Genomic DNA, 14,678 nt, shown 5'->3' with positions numbered 1-14,678 from the left:
GCAGCCCAAACCGTAAGGGCTAGAGCTCTGAAACTTTGTCAGATGGTAGTACAAAAATCGAGGAGAGGTTATCAAATTATGAGCCCGATTGGCCCATAGGTGGCGCTATAGCGACCAATTGCGCGAAACGGCTCATAACTCCTAGACCGCAAGTCGTACACTCAAGTGTCTTATATCATTGGAAAGCTGGTCACCTGACGAAAAAAACGTATATCTCCGATTTCATTTCCGGTATGGAAATTTTTCCGCCATTTTGAATTTTGTTGAAAAACTACTTTTGCGAACTAGTCCCTGGTTTTTTGCCCGATCGGAACCAAACCAGTGCAGAAATGTTCTCTGGAGTCTGAAGATCAATAATTATCAAAAAAATGTTGAAATTTCTATTTCCGGTCGCTAGGGGAAGCAAAATAAACGTTGTGGGAGGAGCCTATTTTACTAAATTGGCTATAACTCAAGAAGTAAATGAGATATCTTCACCAAACTCGGTACACATGTGTACGGGTTCAATTTGAGGTCACAGTAAAAAAATAGCGACGATTGAACACTAGGTGGCGCTATAATATGAAAAAAACATAAAAAGGGCTATGACCACATGACCGTTAGTCCGATTGACTTGAAAATTGGTATGCAGTGTCTTGGACCAAGGCCCCATGTATATCTATGAGGACATTGGCGTATCTAAAAAAACATGGCCGCCATCGGCCAATGAAGTTTGTGCATCTATGAAACAAGGTTAACGAAGCCCGATCAGAACGAAACTCGTTGGGCATGTTTGACTCATGGCCCTAGAGGTCTGTAAGAATTTTGAAAGAAATCGGCCACTAGTTGGCGCTAACGAGTTTTATGGCTCTGTTATCACGTGGTGTTGCACACACCCCCACAATATGTATATCAATTGATAGATCTCCTCACGCTGAACAACTTTGCCTCAAGAACAATTGCTGTCAATCAAATCGTTCGTTAAATATTCACGAATATGTTAAAAACGTACTTTTGCGAACTAGTCCCTGGTTTTTTGCCGGATTGGAACCAGACCAGTCTAGGACAATTCTTTGGACACTCTAGATCAATAATTATCAAAAAAAAGTTGAACTGTGTCATTTGTTTTGCTATAACAGGGTCATTAATAAAAGGGGGCATGACAAAATGCACCCAAAAGCCTATAAATCCTAAAGGAAAAGTCAGAACTTCACAAAAATTGATGAGCACATGTGTCATAACTTATTCAACAAGCATGCAAAGTTTCATGGAGATCGGACTATAGGTGGCGCTATAACTGTTAAAAATGTTAAAAACAATGTATTCCCTATGGTAAATTGCCATTATTGAAACTTAAACCTTAATGTCTTTTGATGCTTTTGTGCTTAAAGGCCTTAAAGGCCTAAACTGCTTGAACCCCGCTAAATGCTGCTTGCAGCTTTAATTATTATTATTATTATTATTCTGCCGTAAAACGCATCGTGCAGACCAAACCGTAAGTGCTGCAGTTCTGAAACTTTGTCAGATGGTAGTACAAAAATCGAGGAGAGGTTATCAAATTATGAGCCCGATTGGCCCATAGGTGGCGCTATAGCGACCAATTGCGCGAAACTGCTCATAACTCCTAGACCGTAAGTCGTACACTCAAGTGTCTTATATCGTTGGAAAGCTGGTCACCTGACGAAAAAAACGTATATCTCCGATTTCATTTCCGTCATGATAGATTTTCCGCCATTTTGAATTTTGTCGAAAAACTACTTTTGCGAACTAGTCCCTGGATTTTTGCCCGATCGGAACCAAACCAGTGCAGAAATGTTCTCTGGAGTCTGAAGATTAATAATTATCAAAAAAATGTTGAAATTTCTCGTTCTGGTCGCTAGGGGAAGCAAAATAAACGTTGTGGGAGGAGCCTATTTTACTAAAATGGCTATAGCTCGAGAAGTAAATGAGATATCTTCACCAAACTCGGTACACATGTGTAAGAGTTCAATTTGAGGTGACAGTAAAAAAATCGCGACGATTGAACACTAGGTGGCGCTATAAAATGAAAAAAACTGATAAACACCTGACCGTCAGTCCGATTGACTTGAAAATTGGTATGCAGTGTCTTGGTCCAAGGCCTCATGTAAGTCTATAAGGACATTGGTGTATCTCAAAAAACATGGCCGCCATCGGCCAATGAAGTTTGAGCATCTATGAAACAAGGTTAACGAAGGCCGATCGGAACGAAACTCGTTGGGAATGTTCGACTCATGGCCCTAGAGGTCTGTAAAAATTTTGAAAGAAATCGGCCACTAGTTGGCGCTAACGAGTTTTATTGCTCTGTAATCACGTGGTGTTGCACACACCCCCACAAAATGTATATCAATTGATAGATCTCCTCATGATGAACAACTTTGCCTCAAGAACCATTGCTGTCAATCAATTCGTTCGTTAAATATTCACGAATATGTTAAAAACCTACTTTTGCGAACTAGTCCCTGGTTTTTTGCCCGATCGGAACCAGACTAGTCTAGGATAATTCTTTGGACTCTCTTGATCAATAATTATCCAAAAAAAGTTCAACTTTGTCATTTGTCTTGCTATAACAGGGTCATTTACAAAAGGGGGCGTGACAAAAAGCCCCCAAAAGCCTGTAAATCCTAAAGGAAAACTCAGAACTTTACAAAAATTGATGAGCATATGTGTCATAACATGCTGAAGAAGCATGCACAGTTTCATGGAGATCGGACCATAGGTGGCGCTATAACTGTTAAAAAGCTTTAAAACCATGTGTTTCCAATGGTAAATTGCCAGTATTGGCTGTAAATGGTGTTTTCCATCTCTGATCATATCATAATGTTAAAACCAGTGCAGTACAATTCTCTGGACTCTCTAGATCAATAATTATAAGAAAAGGTTGAACTACTTCATGTGGATGGCTTCAACATGTACTGTGTTGAAGCCATCTATTACTACACTTTCAGTGTCCCTGAAAGTGTTGATCTCTTCAATAAACAAGTCAGAACACGTGACATTAAATAATCATGAACATTTTCAGACAGATCGGACAAAATATGCCTGTAGAACAGTTAAAAAGGTGAAAATGATGGTCTGTTAAGCCAATAAGTGGAGTTTTACTGCCACCTGCTGTTCAAAATACTAAGTTGTCATGTATAATTCATATTATGACTTTATCAATTCACTAACTTAACATTTACAATCACATTTAGTCAAAAAGTACTATGACAACTGTCATATTGAATTAAAATCTACACACACTCATTCAGTTGTAGATAAATGATATGAATACCTACCACTGTTGTCACTGTTTTTAACATAGTTTTATAACATTAGATTACAAAGAAATATCCCAAAGGTGTGTGTGTGTGTGTGTGTGTTTGTGTGCGTGTGTGTGTACATCTCTGATCATATCATAATGTTAAAACTAGTGCAGTACAATTCTCTGGACTCTCTAGATAAATAATTAAAAGAAAAAGTTGAATTACGTCATGTGGATGACTATAATAGGATGGCTTCAACATTTAGTGTGTTGAAGCCATCTATTTCTACACTTTCAGTGTCCCTGAAAGCGTTGATCTCTTCAATAAACAAGTCAGAACATGTGACATTAAATAATCATGAACATTTTCAGACAGATCTGACAGAATATGCCTAAATAACAGTTAAAAAGGTGAAATGATATCAATATGATGGTCTATTAAGCCAATAAGTGGTGTTTTACTGCCCTCTGCTGTTCAAAATAGTAATTGTCTCACTACTCAACTATAATTAATATTATGACTTTATTAATTAACTATTTTAACATTTGCAATCACATTTAGTCAAATATTGAACACAATAATTTTTTTTTGTCAAAGTTTATCACTTCAGTTGTTCTGAATCTTCACATAATTGCTATTAACGTGGTAAATAGCTATACTATATTCCTAGAATCACATTAAAATCCAATCATCCAAGCCCCAATCACTGTAAACAATGATAAATCATGCTAGAACGTGGTAAATTAATGTACACTATGGTCAGAGGTGTAGTGGTAAAAAAAAAGAGGTGGGTAAACTATAAATTCTGGTGTATTATTTCGAATAACAAGACACTATGGGCTGTTACTCTAGGGGCTGATCAAATTAAATCATTTACACTGAAAAATCACAATTGCATAAAATAATGTTATGACATTTATTTAAATTTACATAAGAAACTGGGAAAGAATGATACTACTTTTAAACATTTAACACTAAACCGCCAGTAGGTGGTGGCAGGCCACCGTCTTAATGAGTGAGTCATTCAATTCATTCATTCAAACGATTCGTTCAAACGGCTGATCATTCAAGAATGAGACCGATGTTTTTGAATGTGTCTTTGAATCTTTGACTCAATCGATTCGTTCAAAATGCTGAATGATTCAGTAATGAAAACACGTCGAGTGTTCCTGTGACATGTGCCGTGGTTCTGCTGTGATTATTGTTTGGAACTATTTTCGCTGTTGAAACACAACAAAAACAGCCAATATAGCATCTAAAATGTAAGTGATTTAATTTTTTACTGTTTATTGAACTGTTGTAGGAAATCAATGTCACATTTTCAATCGTGATGGTGTTCAGGAAAAATAAGAGACCCCATTTACACCTGGTATTAAAATGCGATCTATATCCAGATAAGTTATCCGGATAATAAGTACCGATTCCATTTACACCTGGCCACATAAATGTGTTTTTGCAAAACGGATATAAATCCGATCTTAAACTCCCGCGTATGCAGATTTAATGGATTGACCGACACCAAAAGCAACAGATATGAGCTGCATTTCGTTGATCATCAGCTAATTTCCAAATCAAAGACATCAATAAAAGAGTGGCAACACCGCTGGTAAGATAATTTCGTTTCTTTACTTGAAGATGATTGTGTGTTAAGCGTCTGTGACTTACTTTCACTTTTATTTGCGATGTTTGCACGTTGGCTCGATGAATAGACGCTCATGAGCGGTGATGGGTGATCCGTGTCGCAGTAGCGCCGTCATATCTGACTATAACATGACATATAGCCTATATAACAAGCTTACTCGTTTATTTTTTTGCCTTTTTGGGAGGAGTAAAATATACATATGTGGTTTCAACAACCAGATTGCGTTTACACCTAGTAAAGATCCGGACACAATGCGAGCCAGACTACCTGCAGATGTGGTCAGGCAGATCCAATCGCGATCACAACGCATTTAGACCTTGCATTAACATGCGTTTTTTTATTATCCGGATAACTTATCTGGATACAGATCGCATTTTAATACCAGGTGTAAATGGGGTCTGAGTGTGTTCTGCGCTCATTTGTGTAGATTTCTGCTCGAGAGGCTGCGCGAGGGTCAACAGTACAACCTTACCGTCAGTAATAGTCAACAACACAGTAATGCAGCGCAATATAAGAGTTCGTCTTAGGTGCCTGTTGACTTTGGATCAATGCATTGTTTGTGTGTTGTTGCATAAGGAGATAAAGAAATAATACAATTGGTGACAGTGATCAATCAACACAAAAGGAACAATGATATAAATGAACAAAGATATGAGTACTAATCACAATAAAACAGGCTGTAAAAAAATCATTGAAACAAACAATCTTTCAACATGGCTCAGGGCACATGTCTGGCAAACAAATTAATCAATTAGCAGCGCACAGGCTGACAGTGACATTAAATCATAAAAAGGCATAAACAATGTAAACACAATCAAATTAATAGATGGACTCACGTAATTCATGAAGACACACACAGTTATGCATCAAAATGCCAGGAAAGAGTGCAAAGAATGAGCCAAAGGGTTCACAATCAATTTATAGGCAACAGGTGAGTCGTGCATGGTGAAGTGGCAGAGTCTCATTGAAAAAGCGAAATGGAGTTGAAAGAGATTAGAAAGGAAATCTTTTCAATTACTATTATGAATTATTTAATTATATCCATTATGCAATATTGGTTGGTGTTTTTCTATAAATCCAGCAATGAACATGTAACAAGAAAAGTCATTGAGAAGAAAATAACAGTCAGCCATTACCTCATGAACCATGGTTAAACCAACAACTAATAAAATACAATTGTGAACATTATGAACCCCAACACCACAAATAGGACGCTTAACAGACAGAATAAGTTAGGGATTACGCAAAGCCTGCGGGTTTGTATTCGCTATAACAACCGCCTCGCTCTACATTACCCTGCTTATTACATTGCTACCTACCAAGTAAATCAATAATTTGACTCAAAATATAGATATAAACAGGAGTTTATTGATTTAAAAAACGATTGCCGATAAAAAAGAAAAATAGTCCGTTCTGTCTCTACGTTTAGAATCCATGGCAACGCTCTATTTTTCATGGCAACGGTGTGTTATACTTATAAGCAGCGGCCTGTTATAACAACAGACCGCACTCTACATTAGAATTCAACCAAGCCATATAAGAAACAAATAAATACCGTTACCGAGCTAACAGAGCTACGTAAACAGAGCGAACAGGAGAGCACTCGTCTGCAGACGTCAATAATGGAATATACTCCCGATCAAACTCCGCTTCCCGAAAGTTATAAACTGCCTCTGGAACCTAGTTAAGGTACAAACATCTATTCAACAAAAATAGTGATGCAGTTAAGTGTTTTTTCGCTCAGCCGAGCCCTCTCTGTTGCTGTGTGGAGCAGCCTGTGTCAGTCACCTCTTCCTGAACGTCGCTCACTCAACTCGCGCACTGCGGTCTCGTGAGGAACGCAGCTTTTTGACATACAGTATTTCTTGTTCCCAAACACAAATATTTTTTAAGTATTTGTTCGGAATAAGTATTCGTAAAAAACACATTATTTGTGCCTTTCCGAATACCGTATTCGGCTCCACCCCTAGTACACACTATATTTTGCATAGTTAATTTATTTAACAAATTTCTTTTTGTTAATGTTTTGCAGTCAAACTATACATATACTGTACACACTATAAATGTGTGTGTGTCTGTGTGTGTGTGTGTGCGTGTGCGTGCATTTGTGTGTAAGCATGCTTTATGAAGTTAACATGAAAAAAATGGTTTGCTTTAGTGCAGAATAGTGGAGAAACAAAGCATTTCAAAATGGAAGTGTGCCAATAAGTGGTCTTCTACTGCCCTCTGCTGGCCACTTTTCTTATTAATAGTCTTTTCACTTGCTATATTGTGGTAAACCATCCTATAACATGGTATATCAAGGTAAACTATGGAAAATCATGTTAGATTCATGGTAAATCATATTAGAACATGGTAAATCATGAAAAATAACATTGAAATATGGTTTATCATGGTAAATAATGCTTGCTACATAAAACTTAATGTCTTTTGATGCTTTTGTGCTTAAAGGCCTTAAAGGCCTAAACTGCTTGAACCCCGCAAAATGCTGCTTGCAGCTTTAATTTTTATTATTATTCTTGCCTGAACTAACTATTTTCATGTAAATTTCATAGTTTTTTTCTGTATTTACTTCAAAATCATTTTTATCAGTGTTGTTTAGACAACTCACTGTCCGGCTGATTTATGAAAATATGTAGTTTTGCATTTCCCTGATATGTAGAGAATGCCCTACCACAGTATTTCAGATCTTGAATTACATTTGGTCCTGATAAACATTAAGTTTTGTGTAATGAAGTCATAATTCATATGACAGATTCATTTAAATGAATATTTATTTACTGAAGCTCTGTCTGAGAGTGTTTTATTCCAGATGTTTTTACTGGTGTTTCGGCTTTGTGAGCAGACAGTCACTGGTTTGATCTGAGCTCTTTGATTTTTAGGATTTGTTGCTAGATGAAATCTGCATTTTGGGAGAGTATTTTAGCAGTTGCTCAAGGTGTTCATATTGACAGACGCAGGATCAGTAAGATTCGTAGCTTTCCTTTGAAACTCTCTTATGCTCTCGTATAATATTGAAGTGTATGTATAGTAATGTAAATGGATGGATGGAATACTATAGAAAGAAATCTAAATAACCTAGTTGAGCTCACTAATTGACTAGTCAATTTTTGGCAACACTGTTGATTAGTTGACTGTTGTGACCCATGACTAATGTGCCATGACATCTATTACTGCCTCAGGTCCTGAGTGAGGCCTGACCAATCATTATTGGCAATTCTGTCACTATTGTCTTTATCAGATATTAACTGTGTTAACAGTTGGAGTTCGGTGTCTAATCCAGAATCATTTGCTTGTTCCACATCAGCGTAAAGATTCCTATAATGTTTTTGACATACGCACATGTACATACACCTATATGCACATCTCTTTCTGACATGTCGGCTCCCACACATACACTGCGGCATAAAGGATGCTGAAGAGCATGCTGGGATACAGAATGAACCCGTTAACCCGCCACGGCCCCTCGGCTGTCTGATGCAAGAATGCCCCCTGTGGAGAAACACACACATACTCGCACATTTACACCGACACGCACTCGCTTTAATGCCTGTTTTTGAATATCTAAATAAATCTTTCATAAGCACCCAGGCACGGGAGGCAAATTTGTTCTCTGCACATATTTAATTTATGAGGTTTATTTTATTGATTTGTTTTGAGTCAAGAGATGCGTTTAATGAAAGATAAGTGATTTGCTCATCCAGAAATGAACATTTTAGCATTGACTGAAAACGAGTTGTGAATGAATCCATCAGTCTGGTTTTGTGAACTAAATCAACTAATTAATTGAAAAGATCCAATTCAAAGGACAATTTATGTATCAGACATCACAGTTTACGTCAAGAGTATTATGACTTATTTCTGTCTTTTTCCTCATGTTCCTCAATCTATCATATCACTTAAGAAGACTTAACATAAATGGCATGTGAACCAATTTTAACGCTTTTTTTTTGTAATTTTTGAACTTAAAGAAATAGGAAAAATGACAGGGTGAGTGAATAATTTCCAGATTTGGGTGAACTCTTCCTTTTAATGTTTCTTTCATATCATTATCCGAATTGTTGTATGATTATTTAAAGTCTTGATTTTGTTTTTGGGGTGTACTCGAATATGTTTTCATGCTTGATTTGTTATTTTTCACGTATTTTTATTTTATTACATCTCTATCCACAGTCTGGGCGAATGGCCATTTTGACGAAGCCCCTCCTTCCAAAATACGAAATGTGCTGTGATTGGTTAGATATCCCAGTGTGCTTTGATTGGCTCCGTTTAGTGCATTCGGGAAGTGTCCCGCCCCTTCATAACAGCCAGCTCTCACTCAGATGTAAATAGCCTATTAAGGATGGAGTCAATTTCAAACCAATTCAAGCCTGATTTAGACTTCTTAATAATGATAAATAATAATAATAATGTTAACAAATGAGGATTTTGCAGAGCGGATTTCATTTATAGACTATACAAGCATGGCTTTCACTGGACGTTTCAGAGTGGTATGCTTTGTTTTTGCATACTTTATACAATGTTATAATACACAATTTAATCGTGATATTTGTCGGAAAACTATGGTAATCCAAACAGTAACCTAACTGACACCTTTTTGCGGATTATTTAAATGAGGAAAATTATGCCTTCATATGATGCGGAAAATTTGTGTTGTAGTCCAAGCGAGCCTTTGGTTGTAGTTCTTGAAAAGTGGATTCTTTTAAATAAAATATCTCCCTTTGGAGTGGAGCTCAAACAACAACAGTACACTAACTAAAGTTGAAAAAGTGTAAAAGCATAATAGGACCCCTTTAAGTCATATTTAAATCTAGAGGAAATGGCACGGTGTGTAACTGCTGGTGTTCTGACCTGGTTTATGTTGCGTGTATGTTGCGTGTACATGATTTGCCCTGTGCATTTCAGTATATATTTATATCTCTCCAACACACTGGAGAACATTTGTTAAATGATGGATGGAATCCGTGTGTGTGTAAGAGAGAGAGAACATGCTGCTTAACACCCTGGATTTAGTATCATATAATTAGGGCTGCACAATTAATCGAATTTGTAATCGCGATTGCAATTATGGATGCCACAATTATGTAATCGTTCAAAGGTACAATTACAAAAAGTCCACTTACATTATTCTGTGTGCTTAAAACGTGTTTTTTTTACAGCTTATCTTAAGGGTTTTTCCCCCCATTGTTTTAATTTTAGTTAGTGTAACATTATAATTATAATTAGCATTAAAGCAACACTATCTAACATTGTTTACTTAAAATAATGTTTCTAAAATCTTATCAGTGGTTCATCAAGTCGTAACAGGGTGAACGGCACTTCTGCCGTCGCCTGACGGGCTCTGTATCACTTTTACTGGCACTATATGTAACTTCGGGGTTTGGGTAGTAACCCGACCACAAAAAGAACTACAAAATTCGACTGCTTTACATCGAGAACTACAATAGTCATCTTTTTTTTTTTCTTCGTTTCTGATGTTGCAATACATCATCCTTTCATGAAATCATGTGACATACTCTAGTTGTCTGTGGACATCGTTTATTCTAAAGCCGGTGCTGGATAAACAGCGAGCGTGCGTGTGACGGTAGGCTAAATTATTTACGACAGCGGCAATGGACAATTTCGTTTCCAACCAGTAGGGCGACCGAAGAGGAAAAGTTACTTGGTGTTACTTGAAGTTACTTGTAGAAAAGCATTTAAAAAGTTAAAAGCATTTAAAGTAACTTGTAGAAAAGCATTGAAAGTTTTTCAGGAGTTTTCAGACGTTTTATTTTGATATAACAATTTGCATGCAGTCACTTCGAACAATGGCATAAAGCTGTTCAAAACATCATTCAATGTAAATTGTGATAATCGTAATTAATAATCACAATTATAATTTCAAGGCAATAATCGACAATTATGATTTTTTTTGTTTTTTTTGGTCATATCGACCAGCTCTAGTTCAAAGCAAACCTTAACAAACATGCTCAAACATTGCTTTTATCCATACTTTTGAAGAAATTATGTGGTTTGAAATAAAAAATCTATCAACCTATTGGTTTTCTCTTTTGTTTAGGGCCTTTCTTCATATCAAAGGGTCTTTTGGTACGAAGTGATCCGATCTATAGTTTAATGGTGTGAGAACAATATAAACGCTTCTACACACACAATCGCATACACACCTTTCCTTGGTGTTTGCTCACCATTGGCGGAGTATCAGGTGTCATGTCCTCAGGGTCACGCAACAGAACAGGTATAGTGATGTCACTCTGACAAGCACATAAGTATATGATGACTGACAAATGTCTGCATAATGAAGCATGAGTCATCATTGGTGTGTTTTCCAAAAAAAAGTTACATTGTAAATGTGTGTACTAGCATATAGCCGGCCTCAAAGCTAATAGACATGGACTGAAATCTAATTTTAATTGGGTCTTTAATATCAAGCCAGTGTGTTTGTTTGGTTGAGTTTGTTTGTTTAATGTTGCCATAGCACTCGCTCTGTGAATGGGTTCAATTTGAATGACAAAGAAGCTAACGGAAGCCTCTGCTTCACTGTGGGGTATTGGCAATACAGCTGTAATCATTCACATCAAAACCTTCACAAACCAATGATTTCTGTATTATATTTAAAACTTAGGGCCGATTTCGACATTTTCAGCTCCAATTGCATCACAGATGTAATGCTGAAGTGATCTGTGGAGTGTATGTGGAGGGCAGTAATTTTTTTGAGCTTGTATTAGTTTTCTTTGATGTCTCCCCTTGAGCTGAGCCATGAAACCAAGTCTTTTTTTGTGTGTGTGTGGAAGACGTGCCAAACAGTCTGAGCTTCTGTTTTCTAAGAGGCTACACATCTCATTCATTTAGGTTGTGCCGTGATTGAAGTCAGGCAGATCCACGGGGCATAAACATGCTGCCACACGAATTGGAGGGAAAATGCCGCCTGACAGCTTTTTGAACGTTTTGATCCGTCCTGGAGACGAGACGCAAGATTGAAGTAGCCGAAAATTGTAATTCTTTCATATCTGAGGCACTTTCAATTTCACAATTTCAATTTCACAACCAATAGTAACTAGAATTTTTTATTAATTTATGAAGCCACTGTGAACTTTATTGGATATTACAGCGCTGTTATATTTTGTAAAAAAAATAAATAATAATATACGAAAATATGGTACTTTTTGAAGTAAATAAATTCTAAATACCCCTAAAATAAAAAAAAAAAACACCATAAATGGATAGACAAAACTTTATCAAAGACAGTGATATAACATTTATAATAAATAAAAATTAGGATCACACCTGAGTCCTCTGTGCCCACATTTGTCCACAATTACAGGATTAAGGGCTATAAAGTGAATACGGTTTGAGGGTTAAAAAGACCCGGTCTAATCTTGTTTTTGTGAAATAAGTCTGCTCCCTAAGTAGGATCATATCAAATTGTCAACAATAATATCCAGAAAACTGAACATTTTTTGTAGTGCAAAAAAAGCATCCTAAATACATTTATGGTCACTTTTAGTATTTATAAATTAATAATAGTGAAACTTGGCTCAGAAGAAATCACTAAAATGTTTTTTTTTTGTTTTGTTTTTTTTAACACTACTAAAGTGCAAACCAGTCTATTGGTAAAAAAACACTTCCAAGCAAATGGGACTTTACTATATTTTATCATTCAGTATTGATTCACAGTGTGATTAACGGGTCCTTTTATAGGGAGATCTGTCAGTCAGCCCTGGGAACCTGAATTAATTTCAGGGGCCGACTGCATGAGACAGCAGATCCTCTGTGTGTCTGAATAAAGCCTGAGCCTTTTGTGATTTGCCCATGTGTCCTTCAAGAGACCACCCCTCCCCCATCCCATGATAACCCCCTCCCCCTCTTTCCTCCCAGCTCCTCCTCACACCCACTCGCCATAGCATGATCACACACACTCATCGTTTGCCTCGAGATGGAAGTGACGTTGGATTTGGGTCATTTGTTGTGCATGATGTCATTCGACTCTTGTGCACAAAAACAGGAATCTCCTTCCCCACAATGCAGTTGTAGTAGTAGTAGTAGTAGTAGTAGTGGTAGTAATAATAATACATTTTATTTGTAATGTGCCTGTCTCATACTCAAAGTGCTACAATGTTACAGAATACAAAATAACAAATAATGCAAAGTATATAATATCAAAAATCACAATAATTACACATTTGTACCATGTAAGTTCTAAACTAACTAACACACACAGACAGTAGCTCGCACATCACGTGCAGATCGATCGCACAGAAACATTCAGTAGTGCAGAAATGTGATGTTAACACTGTTATGTGATTTAACAGTAAAATAGCTTAGAAGCTGAAGAGCTCTACCATATATTTCTTAGTAACTAAAACCCACAGATTCACTATTAGTAGAGAGATGCTGCCAGGTAGAATTAATTCACACCCATATATAGATTCAAATAAATGTAACCTTACTTTATCTATGTCTGGTTTAGAACGAGCAGAAATCAGTGAGAAATATAACAACACAAAGACAAAAGAAGTGATAAAAAATAAGCCGTTATGTTCGAGCGCTATGTCATATGCAATAGTTGTGCACAAGGCAACAGAAGTTGAGTTTCAGCTTGAGGTTCAGGCTTATTTGTTCATTAATGACGTTATCAAACTTGTCAACTTTGAACTCGTATAAATGTTGACTTAAAAAAAAAAAATCTGAAGTCGTTCAACCAGTAGCGTGAATATGTATAATTCAAAACAGTTTTTTTTATATATATATAAATAAATAAATAAATAAAATATATAATAATATAATAATTATATATATATATATATATATATATATATATATATATATATATATACAGTATGTCTTTATATATCTTTAAATATCTTTTAGGTATATATGAAGAGTTCAGATGCCTCTAAGTGCCATTTGAAATGTTCTTCTAGAATGATCATTTTTATCAAGCTTGTATATTTAATTTCAGTGATTTCACTTAAATGGCAATGATAAATACCTATTAATTGTTATTTAAGTGAAATTACTGAACTTAAATATACAAGTTTGACAAAAATCATCATTAAAGAAGAAAATTTCAAATGGCATTTAGAGGCTTTTGCATCTGAACTCTTCATATATATATATATAAATTGCAGTTACAATAATCAAAGAACAGGTCTAATACGGGTTGATGTTCGGAAGATGGGAAAAAAAATTTGTTTTTCGTCCTCAAACATTTGTTTTATTTTTTTTAGCATTAAAAGTCATGCATTTCTTTCACATTGGAACAACGTGTGTTGAGCCTGGTTCGTTAAATTATTAATTGGCAGAATGTGGCATAGTGGGGAAAATCTACAACCTGAAAACGAGCAGCGGAAAGAGAGACAATAATGGCTAGTGGAGGAACAGGCTTTAGGTACAACAGGGATGCGTTGCCATAACAACCTTTTGCGTAAGGGCCCGCCCACTAGACTGTGTCAGTGGGCATTCCTGGGAGTGAGCAAGTGTTGTAAGGACCCCCCCACCCCCATAAAAAAAAAAAACAGTGCAAGCTCAGCCACCATTGGTCACACCTCCCCTCTCTTTGTGTGGACCAGAGCATGCTGGGTAAGACCCTGGAGTGAATGCTCATTTGTCTGTGGAAAGCTCTCGGACGGATCCTTCAAGTCTGTTTGGATTTTAGGAGCTGGAGCCACACGGGATAAACCGAGGTAGAGCTTGATCTTCTTCTCTCTTTCATCGCAGCCACGGCTGTGTTTCTATTGCACGTTCGTCTGCACGCGTGCTGTCGCGTTGTCAGAATGAATCACAAAAGAGGGGGT

At 36.6% G+C, this 14,678-nt stretch overlaps 1 protein-coding gene across 4 annotated transcripts in view; it reads left to right on the top strand.

Annotated features, from left to right (window-relative positions):
* The window catches only part of stox2b (storkhead box 2b), a 75,073-nt gene that overhangs the window by 39,481 nt on the left and 20,914 nt on the right, over positions 1–14,678 (top strand). The window contains exon 1 of one of the 4 annotated variants that reach the window (XM_039649125.2): positions 14,430–14,567. The exons of the other annotated variants lie outside the window; for them this stretch is intronic. The gene's annotated coding sequence lies outside the window, so the exon portion shown is untranslated. Of the gene's footprint in view, positions 1–14,429; positions 14,568–14,678 lie in introns of those variants that run through there. 4 annotated transcript variants of the gene reach the window in all.

Source organism: Pimephales promelas, chromosome 9, assembly GCF_988280905.1.
Source record: "Pimephales promelas chromosome 9, fPimPro1.hap1.1, whole genome shotgun sequence".
Taxonomy (NCBI): domain Eukaryota; kingdom Metazoa; phylum Chordata; class Actinopteri; order Cypriniformes; family Leuciscidae; genus Pimephales; species Pimephales promelas.
The sequence above is the reverse complement of the archived record's forward strand: the minus strand, read 5'-3'. Positions and strand labels throughout refer to the sequence as shown.